The sequence below is a fragment of the Ochotona princeps genome, unplaced genomic scaffold (genome assembly GCF_030435755.1).
Source record: "Ochotona princeps isolate mOchPri1 unplaced genomic scaffold, mOchPri1.hap1 HAP1_SCAFFOLD_141, whole genome shotgun sequence".
NCBI lineage: Eukaryota > Metazoa > Chordata > Mammalia > Lagomorpha > Ochotonidae > Ochotona > Ochotona princeps.
In genome coordinates, this window is record NW_026697766.1 from 240,001 (window position 1) to 262,234 (window position 22,234).

The 22,234-nt window shown below is 48.9% G+C and overlaps 1 long non-coding RNA gene across 1 annotated transcript; it reads right to left on the reverse strand.

Annotated features, from left to right (window-relative positions):
* Positions 1–11,632: 11,632 nt before the first annotated feature.
* Positions 11,633–20,244, reverse strand: LOC131479030 (uncharacterized). Its single transcript, XR_009244710.1, has 3 exons — positions 20,186–20,244; positions 17,013–17,142; positions 11,633–11,818 (listed from the first exon to the last, which is right to left on the reverse strand). It is a non-coding gene; the product is annotated as an uncharacterized LOC131479030 (long non-coding RNA).
* Positions 20,245–22,234: the final 1,990 nt, after the last annotated feature.

The window sequence follows — 22,234 nt, forward strand, 5'->3', positions numbered from 1 at the left end:
ACCCAGGACCAGGGAGCGGACGAAGAGCGAGATGGAGACAAAGGAGGCGCGGCAGCAGGAGCCACCCGGCGAGCGAGCGAGCGAGGCCCAACAAGCGGTGACAAGCGGGAGCCGAGGGCCAGCGGACCCCCCCAAGCGCGAAGGGGCGCGGCGGAGGAGGGCCTCCTCCACACGGACGGCCGGCCGAACCGGATGGCGGCCAGACGACGCACCCGGCCCCCACACCACGCGGGATCTCACCGCCAGCGCTCTCCAAGCGCAAGGGCGGTCCCACATGGGGGAGGGGGAGGCAGCCAGGCACAAACCACACACAGCCGGGGACCAGCGTGCGACTCAGCCACCCCTCACGCGCACACACCGCCGACGATGAGGGGAAACGCCAGCCCCCGCACACCGCAGGCCACACACGTCGCAGCCAACCGACCCCCGACCCCAAAGAGCGCTCAACGCCACACGCCAGCGACACGAGGCCGCAGCGGGCGGCGAGGGGGGTACCTATATGGGGGGGTGGCATCAGACCACGGGGGAGAGGCACCAGAAGCGCGACGGGGAGCCACGAGGGAACACCTCGGGCCAACGAAAGCCGGGTCCCTCCCGGAAAACAGACACGGGATGCCACCGCCCACACCCGGGCGGTCCCGTGACACGCCTGGGACACCGGAGCCCGCCTCCAGCGACCCCCACGCGTTCCCCGACGCGCGCCTGAGGCCCCCCCACCGGGGCCCCCAACGCGACGCCGCCAACGCCCACACGCCGGGCGCCTACCTGCTGCCGGATCCCGGCCTCCATCCGCCAACATCCGGGCCCCGGTCCCGAGGGCCGTAACCCCGCAGGAACGCTCCCAAGGCCGACGCGGCCGAGGGGAGACCCAACAGGCCCAAACCCGTGGCCCCACCGCACCACCCTCGCCGGCGGTGACCGGCCAGCGGGCCAACGGCAAGCCCAGGGCGGGAAGCGAGCAGAGCCACCCCACCACCAGGGCCACAGGGGCACAGCACGGGACAAAGCCACACACAACCCCAGGGCCCCAGGTGGCAAGCGGAAGGCCACACACCGGAGGCGACACACGCGCACCGCATGCGTGCGTGCGAGCGACCACAGGAGCCCCTCCGTCAGGCCCACAGTAGGCACCGGGACACACCCGGCCCGGCCCAGCGGGACCCTCCCCCGACCCAGAGGGGGGAGGCACGGGCCACGGCGAGGTAGAGGTGCGAGAGGCAGCGTCCGGCCCCCAGCGGAAGGGGGCCAGAAGAGCCCACGCGTAACCCCCACACACTCCCCGAGGGGAGGGCGGAGGGAACGAGCGACCATCGCCACCTAACGCACAACGAACCCGAGCCATCCGCGTCGTCAGCAGCGTGGCTACCGACACACACCAGGAGGGAAGGAACGGCGACAAGCGGGGGATACGGCACCCCATCACGTAAGGCACGTCCCTGTCGGATCGCTAGAGAAGGCTTTTCTCACCGAAGGTGGGCCGCACCCCACCAACCCCGAGCGCACCTCTCACCAGGCCGAGAGGGCCCTTCGAGGGAGCAACACCCAACCCGCGGGGCGAGCCCGAAGCCGGGCGGAGGGGTCTGCGGTAGAGGAAAGGAAGCCACCTGCCCCCACAGACGCGCAGGGGACACCAGCGGCCAAGCAAGGCCACAGGCGGCAGCAGCAGCGGCGGCGACGGGCCTGCGCTGCACCCACGCTGCCTCTTCCTTACCGCCTCGACCCCCCAGGGACTCCCACGCACCAAGCAGCACACGCCAGCGAGGCTGCGGCGGCACACCCGGGAGAGAGCACACCGGGGCAGTGAAGGAGCGACGGCACCACTCGGTTCCAGGCGCCTGAGAGGCAAACGACCTGGACCGCTCCAGGAGCACCGCAGAGAGCTGAGCAGGGTCAGACTCTGCCAGACAAGCCCCGCACCACCACCGCGGGACGGGGCCCGCCCACACACCATGACACACCGACACGGCAGAGGGCGAAGGGTGTCCGCCACGTCCGAGGACCCCCGCCTGGACCCCCAACGCCAGCACCTTCAGGTGGCACAAGGCAGAGGGAGCGGAGATCGAGCCGGATTCCGCACCCCTGGCCTCTCCCACCACGCCGAGGCAGGGGAAAGAGGAACCAGGAGCCCGCAAGACAGAACGAGCAGCTCGGCAGCATTCGCCATGAATGGCCGTCCCTCGTCTGTAAGCGGCTTAGGCCCGGCCCAGGAGAGCGCCACATCACCACATCGGTCAAGTCTCGGTCTAGGATTATGACATCACGCGAGGCACAGGGGGTCACGCCCAGCGAGGACAGCTGCCAGGGGGGGGTCCGTCGGCAGCCTCGCCAGCCCCTTGCCTCTTCAGCAGCGGTGGCCAACCCCAGCGGAGGAACGCCTGACACGCACACGCGGCATAAGGCCGACGACCACTGAGACTCAGTTCTGAGGGGGTTCTGTCAGCCACCACTACGCAGCGGGCCACCTGCGGCAGAAGACGGACACGGGTATAGGACCCAGCGCCCAGCCTCACCTCTGCCGCTCTCGGGGCAAATTCTAAGCCGGAGATGGTGGCACCGTCGCAGGGCTAAACCAGGATCGCACACCAAGCTCCCGCACGAACCCAGGCAGGGAGCTCGGCACCGGATGGGCAGGGGGAACGCAGTCCAGCGCCAGGCCGCCGGCAGCCCATCGCGCTCCCCCCTACCGCCCCAGACGCGAACCCAGGGGCCCAGCTCTTCCGGTGACAGTCACCAGGAGACAGCGTGTCAGCACCTACCTGCAGATCCAAAATGACAACTGCAGGTGTAGAAATGCCCTTCCAGGGGACAACAGGGACAACCTATGGGACACAGCCGCCCCTCAGATGGGGGCCCGGGTCACAAGTCCCCAAAAACACAGCCATCGCCCACAGGGCATGCTCCTGTGGCCACCTGGTCGACCCCAGGAGTTAGAGAAAAGCAAACAACTCTACAGCCCCACCAACGGCCCCGACCAGGTCCCCCTAGGGTGCGGGTGACAAGTGTCGGGCCGGCGGCCCAGGGCCTCAGCCCCGCCAACGGCCCCGGCCGGGTCCCCTAGTGCAGGCGACAAGTGTCGGGCCGGTGGCCGTGGCCTCGCAGCCCCGCCAACGGCCCCGACCAGGTCCCCCTAGGGTGCGGGTGACAAGTGTCGGGCCGGCGGCCCAGGGCCTCAGCCCCGCCAACGGCCCCAGCCGGGTCCCCTAGTGCAGGCGACAAGTGTCGGGCCGGTGGCCGTGGCCTCGCAGCCCCGCCAACGGCCCCGACCAGGTCCCCTAGGGTGCGGGTGACAAGTGTCGGGCCGGTGGCCGTGGCCTCGCAGCCCCGCCGACGGCCCCGACCGGGTCCCCTTGTGCAGGCGACAAGCGTCTGGGCCGGCGGCCGTGGCCTCAAGCCCCACCAACGGTCCCGGCCGGGTCCCCTAGTGCAGGCGGCAAGTGTCGGGCCGGTGGCCGTGGCCTCGCAGCCCCGCCGACGGCCCCGATCGAGTCCCCTAGTGCACGGTGGCAGTGATAAAAGGGTGTGCTGGTCGACCCCATGCACTCTAGCGGTACTCCAGCCCGGTTACAATCGGGAGCGAGCAGACACCTACCCACCCCCGCAGCTGCCTGCCTGCTCACTTGCAAGCCTCCAGGCTCAATCTCCGAACAGCACACGAGCCACCAAGGTCCCAGCAGGGCTGGGACTCTCCCGCCTGCAGCTTGGGGACTTTGTCACATCCTGTCCCGGGCTCTCCACCCACTTGCTCGCCCTTGCCGGCTCCAGAATGCTCTACAGCTACAGCACGGCTGCCACCAGGTGGAGTCAGACAGCCAGCACCAAGGGACAAAGGGACAGCACGCTGGATGCACGCAGCCAGGCAATGAAGCCGAGATAGGCAGGGAAATGTGTGTCACTGCCTCCCTCCCTCCCTCCCCTCGCAGGGGGTGCTGGCTGGTCCCGGCCGCCAGGTCGGTTGCTTTGCCTTGCCTCTCATTTAGAACCAAACTGTGTCGTGACCGTCACTGGTGAAATGTTAACATTCGGTGTTGATGCATGGAACACCAGGTCGCGTGGCTTGGGGAGAATCGAGTTGTAGTAGTGAGTGACCACGCATCTACTGTGACAGGATACATCTGACCTATCAGTACAGTCTTGGGGGAAGGGTGGATAGACTTGGTCACACACAGGTAAAGGAAAACGGCAGACAGAAAATAAAATGAAAACACCGACATTGAGAGAGAAAAGGGAGAGAGAAACGGGGGGGGGGGGGGGAGAGAATGAGAACTGAAAGGAAGGCAAAACTAAGAAAGAAAGAAAAAAAAAAAAAAAAAAACCAGGAAGACCAAAAACTAGGAAAGGAGAAAGACAACATAAAGGGAAGCAATGGACACAGTAGAACAAAATTTTTTGGGGGGAAAAAAAAAAAAAACAGACACACACGAGTAAAACAGATGAGGCAAGACAATAAATCCAGCATGAGGACGCGAGAGAAAAACATATATAGATTGAAAGAGAAGAGAGAAACAAGTTAAGAAGGACCAAGGAAGCCAAAGGTAAAGGAAGAAGGCAGACAGAAAATAAAATGAAAACACCGACATTGAGAGAGAGAAAAGGGAGAGAGAAACGGGGGGGGGGGGGCTGGGGGGAGGAGAGAATGAGAACTGAAAGGAAGGCAAAGGTAAGAATACAAAAAAAAAAAAAGAAGAAGAAGAAGAAAGACAAAAACTAAGAAAAGAGAAAGACAACATAAAGGGAAGCAATGGAAACATTAGGGGAGAACACACACACACACACACACACACGCAGGTACAACGGCCAGACACACACCGATGAGGGAAGAAAATAAATCCAGAATGAGGACGCGAGAGAAAGGCCTATAAAGATTGAACGAGAAAAAACAACTCAAGAACAACCTAGGGGAAGGCAGAGAATGTAAGGATGAAGACTGTCAAATAAAGGTGGGAGTCACAAGTGAAATTCTAGGAGATGTAGGGGAGTGGGAGAAGGAGAGGAGACAGTGAAAAGGAGAAAGCGAAAGAAAGAAAGAGAGGAAAGCGGGAATCGGCGAGCAAAACAGAGAAAGAGAGAGAGAGAGAGAGAGAAACAGAGCCTAAAAGGAATGGAGAGATCCAAGAAGAAAGAACTAAGGCAACATCCCTGGGAAGGTAACAGATCCCCCCGCCTGGACGTGGCAGGAGCACCTAGAGAGGCGCGCACAGTGCAGTCCCGGCCCGGCGGAAGGACGGTTTCTGCCGCCGCGGCCCCCTCCCCCCTCCCCCCTCCCCCCACCGCCGGCACCGCCGCCACTGCTCAGCCAGCAAGCCAGAAGCCCGACTGTGCTTACTGCGCCTGCGCCAGACCGACTCTCTCCCTCCCTCCCTCCCTCCCTCCCTCCCTCCCTCCTCCTTCCTCGACCCCCCCAAACTCCACGCCGACCACCACCCCGAGGCCTCGCGAGACGCGAGACTTGTTCAGACGCGGGCGCCATCTTGAAGCCATTGTGGCTTGTGATTAATGGCATACAGCCACACCCTCACTCCTTTTTCCAGCCACTCCCTGGGAACCTGATGTAAGGGCCAGCAGTGACTAGCACAGCGTTGTTGAGACATTCCGCCTGAGCCCTCCCTGGAGCCAAACTGTAAGGTCCATACATGGGCTGATGTTTCATGACTTGAATTAATTACAGTTTAGCTGATGAGAATCCATTTCTAAATAAAATTTTCACTTGAGAGGCCAGCGCAGAGTGCAGGAGGATTAACCTCCCCATAAAGCCCTTACATGTATGGCAGTGCTCCTCCTAGTGTCAGACGCTGGCCAGAGCAGAGCAGTGCAGCATGGTCCCTGAGTTAACAGGTAACACACAGGAGCTGGCACTAATTAGGAGGCCAAGGTTGAAGACATCGTTGCGGATGCAAATTCTGCTCTCTTGCTTCTTTTAATATTTGTGAGAACAAAGGGCAAGCAGAGCAGTGAGAAGTGCAGGAAGCTGATTGATCTTCTCTACTTTTCCCACACAGAGTCAACGTGCTAGCATTTCAATGTGAATTAGGCCTTGCCTACCTACCATGATGACAGCAAGCTAAGCTGAAACCCCAGGGACGCTCAGGCCTGAGAAATGAGGCCTCTGAGAATGGGCAATGAGGTCATGTCTTCTGGCTGATAATCTGGGCGAGCGCGATCACCCCAGACATGTTTAGAGTTCATTAAGGAGTCCGAGCTTGGTGATAATAGGGCACTTCTTAAAAAGCAAATCAGAATTCCATGTGACAATGCAGTCAATCGTAATTCAAGCAAACATAATCTCCAAAGCAACAAATGTTCATTACCCTTTAGTCCATCCAATAAGCTTCAGACCTATGTCACAGCTTCCCCAACAATATAGGCTATCAGAACAGACATGCAACAAATAACCTGTGCACACTTACAAGGCTGCGAAGATTCACCTTTCCCTGGCTTCTCTGCCCACATTCCATAACCGATAGGCCTCACCTCTGCTGGAACTTCTGATAGTACACAAACCACAAACAGCATTACTATACCCTTAGTCTCATTTAAACAGCACTCAGGGACCATGTGCAGGGGATTACCTGTGCTGGGTCAGCCAAGAGTCAAGGTAGCAGAGTAACTGCAGGACCTGAGCAGAAAGCGCAAGCTCTGCCTCACAGGTAGTTTAAAGGGCTTGGGAGGGGAGTGGTTACAAAACAATGCAATACCCTCCCCTCTCAGTTGATAGGTGAGGCACAGGCAGAAGCAAATACATAGGCGGTGCAGGGGAGTGGCTGAGGATGAAATTAACATTCCATTGGTGTTAGGCCCCGCCTTCAGTTCAGAGGGCAGGGGACACAGCCACATTTCATTGGCCCACTGTCAACGGGTGCTGTCTATCTTTGGCTCCTCCCCATAACATTCCTCACTTCTAACACCTGAGTCAAACCTTTGACTCACTGAGGTATCACATCCAGCCATTGGTTCACGCCCTAAATGGCCTCAATGGCATCAGCAGAGCTGTTTGAAACCCGTTCTCCAGAAGTCTAATCCATCGGCACTGTGCACAAATGCCCAGGCTGTCTTTTATCCAGGCAAGTGTATACACGTATCCATACATATGGTAACTGGGGACAGACATCAGCTGTTGCTTTACACTGACTGGCAGATGCAGGTTGGCAAGCCACGTGCGAAATGTGTATGGGTCACTGAGAAGGTGTGCAGGGTCCCAGGGCAGCACAACACATCACTGAAGGGAGGGGGGGGAGAATCCCAGAGTCTATGTAATTACAACACAATGTAATTAATGAATAAATTTAATAAAAAAAATAAAGTACTACCAAATAAATTTGATAAAAAACACACACACACACACACACACAGAAAAAAAAACATCACTGAAGACAGGGCTCACGGACCTGTGTAATCACAGGCAAGAGGCTGTGAATTGCTCAGGGAAGGCAGTTTGGGGATGTATGGTTACATCCACAGCAGACCTCTTACAGTAAACTCTACATGCAAGAAGAGAATGGAGTGACTTATTCCAGATTCTAAAAGAAAAAAATTGTCAGTCCAGGATAATCTACCAAGCTAACTTTAACTCTGCTTGAAAATGAAATAAACTTATTCCACAGTAAGGAAAAGTTACATCACACTGCCTATAAAACTGTGTCACATACTGCAATGTAATCAATTAAAAAAAAAGGAATGTTACTCTTCCAAACCTGCCCTACAAAGGATACTTAAAGATGTTCTCTTGACAGTGAACAGGAATACCACCTAACAAAAGGCAAATGTGCATGCCAGCAAAATAATGGAAGAAAAAATCAATGAATAACCCATTGCTAAAACGACACGGTTATTTACCTGTATTTTAGCATGCTCCGCTGCAAACTGACTTCAGGGATGGCAAGGCCAAGGCCAGTCTGCCCCCATGGAGCTCCTGTTTATGATGGGGGAAGCCAGGGCACTGGGCAAATTACCATCTGCTCATATAAACCTTGAAGCTAAATGGCCTAAAATCATCAAACAAACATTATAGATAAGTACACTGCATTATAAAAACAAAACCCACCTAATTGTTACTTTGAGGAGACATAACTCATCAAGAAAGATAAAACTACAGCTCAAGGGTTTTGATCTCTTTTTAAAGTTATGTCTCTTCAAAACACTGTTTTTCCTTTATCAAATTCTTAACTAACACAAGAGTCATAGTGTAGCATCATTTTCTTCAGTGCGATATTAGTGGTTCGGTAGCGTAATCATTAGTTTCATGGTGTTGTGAATTTCTATTTTGATTCCTTCCTGCTTTTGATTTGGTATTGTGCTTTTTCCTTTAAAGAGATGTATAGTAGCTGTCTAATAGAGGCTATCTTGTCCAGTTTTGAGGATACAATGCAGTGCAATTTCTACATCCAGCTCAAAGCTGGACTACCAATGAAAGTAACTATACCTTGACAACAGGATGCTGGACTGTCTGCAATTGTCCATGCCCGCCATGACGGACATATGACTATTTATGAAAAACTGGACTATAGGAATAACATGGGGAAACTCAGTGGTGGGATGGGGACTAGGGGTAGGTGTTAGGTAAATCATAGGGCGTATGGAACTGTACCAGAAAATGGCAATAAATATAAATAAATGAGTAAGTAAGTTACAGAAGCAATTGGACCTTATGATCAACATTTTCCCGAGTTGTTAATTGATATGTACTCTTGATTTCTACGCTTTCATTTGGTATCAGAGTCCTGACCGTAAGCATCTTGGGGTTTGTTCCCTCATTTCTCCTGCTTCGCTCTAAGATGGAAGCTGATTCCATTGTGAAGGACTCCAAGGATGTACAGTTGGACCTGCAGACCTTTTACCAGGGGTAATGGCAGGCCACACAGAAAAGACCAAACAGCCAGGTCACATACAGCCCACAAAAGCAAAGCCAAAAGGAGAGCGCACATTATTTTCACAGCTGCACTCACTTTGCCATACAGACAGTAAACAGGCAACTCTTCCAGCCCATTCAAAACAAACCGAAAGACAGATCAATTCATACATCATCATGTCTTTTCCTTTTTTATGATGTATTTATTTTTATTTTATTTATTTTATTTTATTTTATTTTTATTTTATGATGTATTTATGTGGAGAGAAGGAGACACAGAGAGAAATATCTTCCACATGCTGGTTCACTCCCAAAGTTGCTTCAGTAGCCAGAGCTGAGACAATCCAAACTGGGGTGCCAGGAGCTTCTTTTGGGTCTCCAACATGGGCACAGCATCCCAACCTTTGGTCTGTCCTGTACTGCTTCGCCAGGCCACAAGCAGAGAGCTGGAAAGCAAAATGGGACAGTCGGAACATGAACTAGTGGTCACATGGCACCCACATGCATGCAAGACACGGAGGCAATCAGCCCACATGCCAGGCCTGATCTTATCATTCTACCTTATCTCACAGCAGAAATGCTGTCAGAACATGCCTGTGACTATAGATTTCAAGCTGAGTTCACGCAAGTTTTAGAGCTAAGAATCCCCTTGCTAACATTGTAAAGGCCACATAATGTCTACTTGCTCAGAGACTAGAAGCATAAGGAGTTAGCTGGACAGCAGAACAGGTAGTAGTGGTTCTGCCTTATTCTGCCATCAGGGATGCCCTCCAAGGCCAGTTGGCCCCCCAAAAGCACTTGTTTATGCTGGGGGAAGCCAGGGTGCTGGGCAAACAAGGGGCCTGTGATAGAAGCTGCACTTAAAAGAGCAGGGTAATGGGAACAGAGCCACCCTGGGTGTTAAAGAACTCCTGGGTCAGAACCACAGCACCTATAGGACTATATGTTCACTGTCTGCACCCCACTAGCTGGCCATGCTCTGTGAATTCATTCACATTTAATTAAAATGACTTGGTGGTGAAAACAATATTCTTATATAAATTACTGAAAACTATCCAAATCACCCAGTAAAAGCATTTTCTAAAGTAGATTTTAGCCTAGCATTCAGACATACCCTTGTGCACTCACACTGCATAGCTGACCGCTTGTATTCCAGTACTGGCCTTACCCTTGACCCCAGTTTCCTGGTTGCTGCACACCGTGGGACGCAGAGGGTGATCGCTGCAGAAGCTACAGCACTCCCACCGACATGGAAAACCTGGCCTGCATTACCGCCTTCTGCTTTGGGCCCCCAGGCACTGTGCTCCTTGAGCAGGAGCAAGTGAGCTGGAGTGATCTCTCTCCTTTTCACACAAAAGTACCTTTTAACAAAAAATGCCAGAACATAATCTGATTTAACTGTGTTATGTACAAACTCCACATTTTTTCTACTGTAAAAATATTAAACAAGTTATTCCTATATATTATACATTTTCATATACCAGGTTTTAAAAATTATTTTTATTTGAAAGATTATTGAGTTACATAAAGACAGAAGGAGACAGAGTGAGAGGGAGATGGTTTATCTGCTGGTGCACTCGCCAAAGAGTCCCATGGCTGCTGCTAGGTCACTCTGAAGCCAGGAGCCAGGAGCTTCATGTGAGTGTCCGACATGAATGCAGGGTCCCAGGCACTTGAGCTACCTTCTGTTGCTTTCCCAGGCACGTTGGGAGGAAACTTTCATGGAAGTGGAGCTAACAGGACCTGAACCAGAGCCCACATAGGGTGCTAGCAGCAAAGGAAAGCTTAGCCTGCTACGCCATGGCGCTGGCAGCAAATTTTCTTATTTTTATAAGCCAATCATTAATGAATGTAGGATACATCACCAAGATGAATCACAATCTCAATGAAAATCTACTATCATTATAGTAATAAACACCGAGCCAAGCACCGGACACTTATGTATGAAGTTGCATACACATTTTTAGGTAAGAAAGAAATCAGTCTAAGGGTATGAGACAAGTATAAGGAAATGAAGCTTCTGCAGCAAAGCCTGATGCAGCTCCGCAGCACGTCTTGGGAGCACATCATGCAGAAGCCCAGTATCTCACTCTATGAAGTCCTGCCATACCCCAGTCGGTTTATGAATGGTCCCAACATTTCTCCTACACAAGAAACCCTAGCAACATTCTAATTGAGCTACCCTGTCTTACAACTTCAGATATTTAAACCTGGAAGAAACTGTGTCTGTTGCACATGCAGTGAACAAAAGTGTTTTCTCTGGTACAAGCAGTAAGCCTAACTATTTCCTACAGAGACTGTCTTTGTTACTAAAGAATACTATATCTGGGAATGCCCTCTAACATGATGTCCTTGGTGTCTCAGAGAATGGAGACTTGACACTAAGAACTAGAGTTCCAACTCTTAAACCACATTCAGAGCTTCTTCACTTTAATTAGCTGTCATGTATGTGATGGTACAAAACCACTTGGGACTAAACAATGAGGATGCGTTAGTTCAGATCGCAACTTGAGGGCTTGGGAACTGCGACCCTCAGTCAGACATTCACCATTTCAGGTCTCAGTTGTGACCATGTAATATAGTAACACTTAGCTGACAAAAACATATTATGCACATGAGAGCCTGTGCGACTCAAAGACATTGCAGTGACTTAAAATAAATGGTTTCAGCTCAATGAACATTCCAATGCTTGGAATACTTTATTTCTCACTGGGATTAAAGAACGATTCTGGAATAATAGATCTGAAGCACCAGGCACTGACCTGTGTACAAAGACTTCACATTGGCTGGGTGGCTCCACAGTCGTCCCATCATGCTCTGGTCGCAGGCTGGGTGGCTCCACAGTGATCACACCTTGCCTGGTCACAGGCTCCTTGCAGCTGTTCACACTCTCTGTAATGGTCACAGTCTGGTCTTGCAGCAGTCCCTACATCCATCACATCCTTTGCCCTGGGCATTTCCTTGAGTAGACACCTCCTGACAGACACAGGAAGATGGGCTGCAACCCCAAAGTAACATTTCATGAAAACAAGCTACCTTCATTGACGAAGGCCGCCATCAGATTCTTTCTGTACATCAGCATCTTCACGAACTCAAACAGCTGTGGGAGAAGAACACTTAAATATATAAAACTAGGCATCATGACCTGATACTCTATGTACAAAAGTTTGTCTTCCTACAGATTCAATACTGAAATCAATACTTTTGCAGGCTAAGTGATGTTTTCAGCTGGCCTTTAAAATGAATGCAAATCCCATGAATGAGTTTTGAAGCATAATAACTGGATTATGCTGCTCAGAAGTTTCTTTTTGAGACAGAAGTCTGCATTGGTCCTGGTCCATTATATAATATCTAGAATTTGTCTCTAACACTGAATTATCTCTGGGTTTAAAGATATTGCGGTAGTGCTGTCTCTGAAAAGATATCTACCTCTCAATCCTTGCAGAATCTGAAAATTTATTTTTGTGTGTTACAGTGTGCTATTTCACATGTATGAATGATATTCTACACTTATCAATATATACGGCAGATATTACTATTGATATTTATCAGCTAAGACAGACAACAGTGACAAAGGCCATGGCTTAGTGGTTAAAGTCCTTCCTTGAATGCGCCGGGATCCCATGCGTACGTAGGTTCTAATCCTGGCAGCTCCACTTTCCATTCAGCTCCCTTCCTGGGTGGGCAGTCTGGATGGCCCAAAGCCTTGGGACCCTGACCCCAAGTGGGAGACCTGGAGGAGGTTCCTGGCTCCTGGCTCCAGATCAGCACAGCACCGGCCGTTGCACTCACTTGGGGAGTGAATCGTCGGCGGAGGATCTTCTTCTCTGTCTCTCCTACTATCTGTGTATCTGACCTTGTAATAAAAATAAACAAATAAAATAAATGTGAAAACACATGAGTGGTAGTCGCAAATAAAGGCAAGCTAACGACAGCATTTTTTCCATTAAAATCTTTAAATTGGGCCCTGCGTGATAATGTAGTGGTTGAGGTCCTCGCCTTGCACAAGCCAGAATCCCATATGGTCACCAGTTCTAATCCCGGTGGCCCTGCTTCCCATCCAGCTCCCTGCTTGTGGCCTGCGAAAGTAATCAAGGACGGCCCAAAGCCTTGGGACCCTGAACCCACATGGGAGACCTGGAGGAGGTTTCTTGCTCCTGGCTTCAGATCGGCACAGCACTGGCTGTTAGATCTTTCTCTCTGTCTCTCCTCCTCTCTGTGTATCTGACTTTGCAATTAAATAAATAAATCTTTAAAACAAATCTTTACATTGAGTTGAAGATGGAAGTGTCAAAATAGACAAATATTGGTACACTGCACCTTCACAGATGGAACAACTACCAGGAAGTAAATAGGAAAAGGGGACTGTCAGGTTTGGGGGTGAGGTTTGGCTCCTAGCATTACAGACAATGGAGAGCACTGGCTCCCCCATAGATGCTCCATTGCTCGTAGGCGACCTTCGTCCTTATCTGCTCCTGGGACTTCCAGAGCTAAGCTGCCTGCCTGGGGTCCACTAAAAGGACTAACAGAGTTGGTGCCAAATAAGTACAAGAAAACAGGATAACCTTTCAATGCAGAAACACTTCTCTTGGTGATGCTAGCTGTTACCATGACAACCTCCTCCCGGGCAAGTAATTGTGTTTGCTGGACTTATATTTCTTATTCACCAGTTAACAGACCAGTAATCTGGATCAATGTCACAGTTCTAGTATACCTTTAATTATTTGGTTGCAAGATCCTTATGATCTTAGGGGACCTCTTAAGCCTGAAGAGGAGAGGATGAAATTACATGACCCTTATCAGACAGGGTCTGATGGCATACCCAGCTGCAGAGGATATGAGGAACACCATTTACATGCATCTCCACAATCATGCCTGATGGCTCTTAAACAGCAGAAAAGAACCTCAGTTGTTTCTATCAAAGCTACTGGATTTTATTGTCATATTCTTAACCAGACTCATTCAAGACGTATATACATATATATTTACATATTTATATTTACATATCTACAGTAAAGCCTAGGTCATGTCATTGGATACATTGAGGATGCACTGAGGATAGCCCTGTGCCAAGTGCCCACGTCACTGTACTCTAATAAAGCAGCAGTCCGAGGCCCATAATCATTCCCTTCAAATGAGAGTAAACACCCCAGATTCTATCACCTTGTATACAGCAGGCTGGTCTCCTCCAGCTCCTGATTGACCTCAGCAGCCTACACAAATTCATCAGTGGAAATTAGCAATGGCACTCAAACCACTTGAGATTTGGCAAGGACAGGTTGCTAACCAAAGTGGTTTCTTTCCATTTACCACCAGGAAAGACCAGGCAGTTCCTCTATAGGAACAGATCATCAGGTTTGGCTCCCTGTACTAGGTGTTCTTGCCACCCTTGCTTAAATTCTAGCATTAGCATTAATTTTTTTCAACCCAGTCTTTCTATGTTTTGAGAGTCCATGTATGTATCTGGCTCCCAGTACAATGTCCAGACCTCAGGCAGAAATCTCAAATACCATATGCCTTCACATGATTCTTCACGAAGTAGAGATTTAAAAGACTCATAGGATTACAAATTACTGCAATAACTGCAACTGCCGCAGTTGCAGGGCCTGCATTGCATCACTCAGAACAAACAATTGTATTCAGGACCCATCAATTTGGAATTGACCATGTTGCTTCTGGAAGATAAACTACAACCTATCAATCAAAGACTTTCATTAAAGAGTGCCTGGGATTATATCCCCTTTTGTGTTACCCCTGTTCCTTAGAATCAATCTTTGTTACCTTGGGATGGCGCAAGATATCATTTGTGGTGCCATGGAAATGTTTCTGGTCAATAGTTTGAATTGGAATGAGAAATTAGATCCATTTTCGGGGAAGTTACACAAGGTTCCAGGGTTAAGATATTTACCTGGTTTACTGAACATATGTCTCATGTTAGTGTTTACCAATGCCTAATTTATTGGAGAGTAGGAATTATTATTTTGATTATACTAACATAATGCCTTTTTTTGCAGGAAAATCATAAATTTATTGAAGTTTATATATTACACAATATTATTTATTCGGCATTTCATAGGTTGATCACTACTTTTTAGCTCATTAGACCCATAAGCTTCTATTTTAAATTAATTGGCGGAAGAATAAAAATGGAAGAATAGAGTAAGGACACATTCAAACACACAGAAAAACATCAGCTAGTGTGAAGCTGAGAGGGCAAATTCCAGAAAATAGAAGAGGACAGAACAACAGCAGAGGGATACCTGGAGACTGACAGAAACAGGAAATCAGCCTACACAGTGGTGTGGTGTTGCAGTGACTGATACTCCAGTGACATTCAGCTAATGGTGATCTGAACTCCACCGGCAGCTGAAACTACACCAGCAACAAGGTGGGAAAGGACATTCACCGTGAACTTGGGAGGTGAACCCAGACAGAGAACTGCCTGTGCTGCTGGTCTGTTTGATTTGACCAGGAGAAGAGACAGAGCAGCAGATCCCATATGGGCAGTGCAGGAGTAGGGTCGGTTTCAGCCAAGTCTGTCACCTAGAGCTGTATAGGGCATCTTTTGTTTAAGGAGGCAAGGGACATGGATAGCACTGTGCATGCACTGAGCTGGGAATGAACTCATTCCACTCAGTGAACAGGAACAAGGTGGAATCCTCCAGGCTCTACCCCAGATAGGTCTGGGTAGCCCTCAGACCTGATGGCCAGCAGATCAAGAACTCTAGTAGTGGCATATCAGGTGCCATTTCATATGGTGTAGCAAAGAGTTTAAGACTGCAGGGGACAACAGTGAGCTGCACATATACTAAACTCAGTGAGAACTCACTGAGCTCAGTGCATTGCACTGGTCATGCAGGAAAATAATACCAACTTTGGCACTATACGGGTCAAAATAGGTCCATGTGGCCTTCAAACCTAATGGTCAACAGATTCAGGCAAGATCACCAATAACAACCTAGGCTTATAGGACACTGGTGTCTCCCTAATCCTGGGACCTGCTCCAACCAAAAATGGGAGAAAGGTTGTACAGGCAATGGTTCAGCCTCAGCATGGTACCAAAGGAGGTGGAGATTGGTGAGCCAGGATTTGGGGCTATGGAGTTCTTTGAGGAAATCTAAGATAAGAACCCAGAATGGAACTCTCCAGAAGGAGTAGACAAGTGACTGCAAACAAACAGCTGTGTGCCAGAGTAAGTAAAATCAAACTATAGATCTGTGGATGACAGAGCTTAGAAATCGGTCCCAAGGAGAAGAATCTGCACCAACCAGAAGTACAGTGACCAAAGGAAAAAGCAGAGACAGAGGCGCAATGAATAGTTCTAAAGACTACTCTGCAAAGGAGCAAAACCTTTTGCCAACCTCAGAGCTAACTGAGGAAGACATTGAGAAATTTGGGGATACAGAATTCAAAACACTTGTTATAAACCTTCTGGTCAACAATGAGAAGCACGTAAAGCAGGTATTCAAGTAATTTAAGGAATATGTCACACTGGAAGTGAATAAAATGAAAGCTGACATATCAGAAATAAAGAATACAGTAGAGCAAATTAAAAGCACAGTGGAGAGTCTCCAAAATAGAATGAAGGAGGCAGAAGAAAGAATCTGAAAATTAGAAGATATTTCCTGTCACCAGCGGGAAACAAACAAAAAGCTGGAAACAGACCGGGATGAGGCCAAACATAATGCCTTTTTGCATTATGTCCATTTAGTGTGCAAAAATAGACCCAATGACACGAATCAATGATGTAACGCCGCTATAGCGTCAATATGCTCATGCCTCATAATTCACCACAAAGCGGAAATGACAGAATAATTGCCAAATTCCTGGAACTCTGCAATCTCCTAAGAAACACTTGCATCCAGTCATGGGAAAAACCCTGATTCTGAAATACCAGGAAGCAAACACGAGATAGGAATAGTCTTCAGGTTTTAGAATTCCCAGGAAGGACAGTTACCTTCGATGCATCGTGTTTACTGTCTACATTGAGGTACTAGGATTGGAATCCTGGAATTTTGCACCATAAATCTGTATTGAAGTAATTGGATCAGAATCATACACACTGTTAATTTTTACCTGATCCCTGTCAGACAATAACCCCCATTATGTATTCATATCATGCAGCTATTGATTTTCCCATAGATACTTGCTATAAACAGCCCATTCTTACTTTGTTCAAGGCACTTGCTGTTCATTCCAAGAGGTAGCTGCCCAACTGGATGTTCAATAAAAATCATTTCACCTTCTTGGAGCCTCACAAGATTTTTCTTGAAGTCTTACACTACTTGGAAACCATTCACCTGTGAAGAAATTCATAGAATACATAGGAATTAAGAAGAAACTACAAATACAAGAACTCAATTAAGAACTGAGAAAAGAATCTAACCAGAAATTTTTCAAATATTAGTGCCAACAAACATGTAAAACTTATCACTGCAATCAGGGGCATGGTGAAAAACAAAGTTGGTCATCTCACTTTACCTGGGAAATATATTATCAAGAACATTACATAAACACTAGGACAGCTGTGGGGAGAAAGCAATCCTCATATGGTGGTGATGGAACTACAAAGAAGCACACCCACTGATAGCAGCGTAAGCTTGCTTTGAAAGCTGAAATGCCATCTCTTCTGTGCAGAACTGAGAAAGAGGAAAGCAGCACCTAAGATCCCTGTCCTACTGTACTCACTGTGGCATCACGCACAGCAGCCAAGGGAGGGAAGCAAGCCGGGTCTCCATTAGCAGGGGAATGGATGAAGGAAAAGGTTACCAATACACGGTGCAATAGCATTCAGTTACAACAAGAATCAGAGCTTAGCATCTGCTGGAAAACACATGGATCTGGTGATCACTCTGCCCTTTCGTGCGTGGGAGGTGTGTTTTGAAGCTCATCAGAAATTGCAACGATGATTACTTAAAGTATTTAGTGTGGTTGAGGGAAAGGTGACAGAGGGGCCCTGGATAATGGGGAGAAAATCAAGTTAGATCAAAAGCATAGGGGAAGGTATTTAGAGCATGAGTTGGGGTATTACCTGGGCTGCCAACACCACATGTTGGAAGTGCCTGGACTTCAATCTAGGCTCAATCCTAGCTTCCTGGTGATGTGCACCTTGGCAGGCAGCAGCTCAATCAGCCGGGATCCTGGATGGAGCTCTAGAAGCTGGGCTTCAGCCTGGCCAGGCCCTGATCATGTGGGCACCTGCAGTAAAACAGGTGGAATATATCTGTGTATGTGTGTGTGTGTCTTTCAAGTGAGTAAATTAAAAAGAGAAGTAAACACAACAACAACCTTACAAATGAGTAAATATAAAAAACAAAACTGCACTGCACGGGGTTATCTCTCAGAACAACGCATTACAGCGCCCCAGAGCAGATGGCAAGCCGCAAGCAGAAAGGCAGTGACAGCAATGCCACAACTCAGGACTGAACTCTTCACCAGTAAATCTCTTCAGCTGCATACATCAACCCAATGTTGACAGTAAAAATGAGTAATTCTTTATAGGGAAGATAGTAAGGGCTAAAGGATGACACAATTATATAAAATAAAGATGAAAACCTGTCTCAAACACACAGAGGGTGCTGAAGGCATCATGGTGTAAGTTAACTTATGCATGTATTGAGGCAGGCACTTGGGCTAGTGTTGTGGTGCAACAGGTCAAGCTGTCACATACGACAACAACAGGCCAACTTGAATCCTGGCTTCCTATTTCGCTTTTAAAGGATTTCTTTAGTTTTTGAAAGGCAGAGTTATAGAGCAGGATAGACAGATCTCCTGTTAGCTGATACACTCCTCTTCAACAGCCAGGGCCAAGCCAGGTCCAGCCCAGGAACATGGAGCTCCACGCATGTCTCCCACATGGGTGGCCACGCTGCAAGCAACTGGGCCATCTTCTGATCCTTCCAAAGGTATAAGAACCTTATAGAGCCATCAGTTTTTACTCTAGGCTACTCCATTTCCTATCCAGCTCCCTCATGTTGTGCCTGACAAAGCTACATAAGATGTCCCAAGTCCTTGGGCCCCTGCATCCACTCCTGTCTCCTGGCTTTGCCCTACATTTGCCCTGGTTTGGGGAGCTATTTAAGGAGCGAACTAGTGCACAACAGACTCTCTGCCTCTCCCTCTCTGTCTGTAACTGCTTTTCCGATACAGGAAAGAAATTGTCATGAGAAAATAAGGACAGAGATTCCCCGCTCCACTGTTCACCCCCTGAATGGGTCCTGACGGCTAAGAGTGGGGGGACAGGCGAAAGCCAGGAGACTCCAACACGTTCTCCCATAGAGGAGAACCTAAGCACTTAGGCCATCTGCCACAATTTCCATTTTTTATTAGTAGAGAGAGAAATCAGAAGTAGAACAAGCAAGACTTGAACTTATACTTACATGGGATATCAACATTGTAGGCAGAAGCCTAACACACTGCACCACAGTCCCTGCTGCTAAAGGAAATCCACGGAGATGCTTAAGAACAGATAACAAAATAGCAAAAGGAAGTAATATCATCCTAAGTGATCATAGGCATTGTCAAGTCTGTGCTGGGGAAATGAGAAATGGAAAGAGACTTAGAACCTTCTGTGACAATTTAGAATGCAAGCCAGCACACCTGGAACTGCGAATCTGGAGGAAAAGGGAGCAGAAAATATGGGCTTAGAAACAATTGTGAAACTCTCCCAACATTTTTTTTTAAAGATTTATTCAGTTTATTACAAAGTCAGATATACAGAGAGGAGGAGAGACAGAGAGGAAGATCTTCCGTCCGATGATTCACTCCCCAAGTGAGCCGCAACGGGCCGGTGCGCGCCGATCCGACGCTGGGAACCAGGAACCTCTTCCGGGTCTCCCATGTGGGTGCAGGGTCCCAAAGCATTGGGCCGTCCTTGACTGCTTTCCCAGGCCACAGGCAGGGAGCTGGATGGGAAGTGGAGCTGCCGGGATTAGAACCGGCGCCCATATGGGATCCCGGGGCTTTCTAGGCGAGGGCTTTAGCCGCTAGGCCCGAAACTCTCCCTACATTTTGTGAAGGGCCTCAATTTACACTTTCAACTTGCTCGGAAACTCGAATCAAAGAGATACAAAGAAAACTGTTCAGGACAAATCATGACCAAGTTACTGTAATCTAAACATGAAGAGAACACTTCGAAAGTGGCCAAAGACAGAGAAGCACAGAGCATAGCAAGGTACAACCAGGAATGCATAACAGCTGCTTCCCATCACACATCAGGACACCATCACCCAGGGCCACAATCTCCCTCCTAGAAGTCACTGTCCCCCATTTCTTCTGTGAACTGTACACTCAAGGCAGGAGTAGGAAGCCAGCAGCCCCATGGGGAAACAGGACATCACTTACTAAACCCACACAGCATCCACCTGCACTGCACCTCGCAGAGTTCTCAGGGAATCGGGCAGTGCTGTTGATACGCTCATCTGCAGTTGGGCATCTCAGCGCCAGAACCTGCATATGGTCTCACACACCTCGCAGTTCACCTACCTCGGGAGCCTGTCACTGCACAGCCACCACACACGGCCAGCTCGTTCAGCCAGCTCCTTCCACTTCTCCTATTCCAGGAGCACACACCAGTCTCTGGCGCCTCACAGTCTTTTGGCAATGTGATCACTGACATCGCGCTGTCTTCTTCATCCCTTCCAGGGCCAGAGGATGCACCACCATTGTTCTGGACGCGGTCCGGTGTGCAGGTTCCGTCTTCACGGGGTGGCGCCAGCTGAGATCCACCGCTGGGTCTGCATTCACCACGTGGGGAACAGCACCCCACTCCGGGGCCCTCCAAAGCCCACAGGACTTCTCTCTGTTTCTCATCCCAGCTTGCCAGGACATGAAACCAACTGCACAGCCGGTGGACCATCTCCAGCAGAGACACAGAGCCTGGAATTCAGAGAGGAAATGGCGGACGTGGTGCGGGAAAGCACTAAAGGCGCTGGAAGGACCCTTCCCAGACGCTTGCTGATGACGTCATCGGGAGACTACATTTCCCAGGAGACTCAGCTCTGGTTCCTTTGAAACCTAGTAGTGATCTTGTTAGCAGGAGAGAGACCTAGTGCATCAGAACTGGTCCTCATCCAGATAGCAGACATGAGATTCGGTTCTTCATTGACTAAAATTCTGACCAATTCCAATTATAGAAATAACGGGGAATTATTAAGCAGTCATAATAAATAAAGCATTAGTTTTGACACATATTTTAACTTTATTAATATGTCATCTGATTTTCAAATGCAAGGACAGAAAAAGTCATATCTCTTATCACACTTCGGTTTTAGTAGGAAGTAAGAAATTTTTATTACTTCTAAAATGCCTGTTCTTCAAGTCCTTGCCTTGAACATGCCAGGATCCCATATGGGCGCAGGTTCAAAACCCAGTAGCTCAGCTTTCCATCCAGCTCCCTGCTTGTGGCCATGGAAAGCAATCGAGGATAGACCAAAGCCTTGGGATCCTGCAGCCACATAGGAGACCTGGGGGAAGTTCATGGCTTCAGATTGGTTTACCTTTGGCCTTTGCAGTCACTTGGGGAGTGAATCATTGGACAGAAGATCTTCTCTGTCTCTCCTCCTCTATATATATCTGCCTTTGTAATAAAAATAAATAAATCTTTAAAAAAAAATGTGTTGTCATCCAGAAGTCTGATTTGTGACTTGGCACTGGATTGAATTGCTTAATGGGGAACAGTGCTTCGGATGTGTGGTAACACCATAGTTAACATGCCATTATCAATGTGCAATGTAAAAACATTGGAGCCCAAAGAATGCTAAATTCTATGACCCAGAATGGATCCTTTTTTGATATTTTTATTATCGTGGTTCTCTGTGGTGGCCAGTAGGAGGCACCATTTCTCCATCAATCGATACTTACCAAGATTTGTAACAGTTCAGCCACTTACAGCTTTAAGCCTATGACTGTGAAAATCAGCAATAAGGCATATCAACAATTGCGGAAATCCACAGGACATGCTTATTGCAACACAGTCAATAATTGTAAAAATGTGGAAGTAATCTAGATGCCCATTAGCAGAAGACTGGATAAACAAACTGTGGTTCATCTAGGCTATGGAATTCTACTAAGCTATTACAAAGAATGAAATACAACAATTTACAGGCAAATGGGCGAAAATGGGGATCATTTTTCCAAGGGTAAAGAGCTAACTGGAAAAGGTCAGATATCATATGTTTGCTCTAAAATAAAAGGCACTAAACATACAACAACACAGAGGAGGACAAACACACATGTGTAACCCTACAATGGAAGGATACAACAGAGGCCAGACCACCAGGACTCAGGGAAAATCGACCAAATGCATCTCTACTATGGAATGAAGGTAGGCATATACCTGTTTATAAGAGATTGTGCCCTGGTGTTGCTCAATGCTAACATAGGTAGGGGATA